The following is a 1,337-nucleotide window of genomic DNA, read 5'->3' as shown; positions in this document are numbered from 1 at the left end:
ATAGAGTCCTCCAAGTAAGATTACCAAATCCAAGGGTAAATGAATGCCATATTATTATATTGCCAAAATGGTATAAACTCCATATGGGTTATACCATTTTTTCATTTCATTCCCTTAAACAATGTATGCGATGGGCTGAGTATGTGGCTCAAGCGGTAGCGCGCTCTCCTGGCATGCGTGCGGCCCGGGTTCGATCATCAGCACCACATACAAAACAAAGATGTTGTATCCGCCGATAACTAAAAAATAAAATTAAAAAATTCTCCCTCTCTCTCTCTCTCTCCTCTCTCACTCTCTCTTTAAAACAAAAACAAAAAAAAAAAAAAACAATGTATGCGAATGCCTGTTTCTCCACAATCTCATCCAAAGGATGTTGTCAAATGTTATTTGCATCTGAGATATGAGAGACACATTTAAGTATAATTTTCATTTGTATTTGTCTTACTAAGAGTGATGGTAAGCATATTTTCATATGACTAAGGGCCATCTACATTTCTGCATAAATCGTTGTAGCCTTTTATTTTTTCCTAGCTTATTTTTAAATGGAGTTGTTGGCTTTTTATAAGTCTATTTTCAGAAGCTCTTGTTGTATTTGGACACCCCTTTTTCTGTGATTAACCTGCAAATGTTTTTTTTTCTCAATTTGTTGTCTATCTTGTGACTTTTTCTTTTTCCCCCAATTATTTTATACATACTCAAAATTTTCCATTTTTCCCTTAATGTATCTGTACTTTGAGTCCTATTTTGCAAGATTTCCTCACTTCGAGATTAAGAGAAATTCACCCATATTTTTATTGTATGATTTTATTTTTCCCACTTAAATTTCTGATCCATCTGGAATGTATTCAAGAATGGATATAATTTTATTTTGTTTTCTCACATGGCTATCAATTACTCATTAACAGCCCATCATTTGGTCAATGATTTGAGATGCGTTAGATCATGTACTATATATCTATGTAATTGAGTCTATTTCTAGATTTTCTATTCAGCTCCATTCTGTTCTGTGTGTCTTTTCATGTCCCAATATAAAAATTTTTCCAAATTATAACTTTAAGTCATATGACTTATAGTTTTTTCCAAAATAAGTTTTAGAGTATCTGTTTTAATCTGGTAGAGCTAGCCCTCCTCCCTCTCCACTGTTCTTTTTTTTTAGAATTTCCTTGGTATTAATGTTTTGTTTTTCCAATTGAATTGCATATTCAAGATGGGTCTAACTCCAAGGGGAAAAAAAAGAAACTGATGGCATTTGTATTGTTATTGTACTAAATTTAAAAGAAAAAACATGGGGAAGAATTTACTTTTATGATATTGCAAGTTGACATTTTTAAACCATC

This window comes from Callospermophilus lateralis, chromosome 8, assembly GCF_048772815.1.
Source record: "Callospermophilus lateralis isolate mCalLat2 chromosome 8, mCalLat2.hap1, whole genome shotgun sequence".
NCBI lineage: Eukaryota > Metazoa > Chordata > Mammalia > Rodentia > Sciuridae > Callospermophilus > Callospermophilus lateralis.
This window is presented reverse-complemented; position numbering follows the sequence as displayed.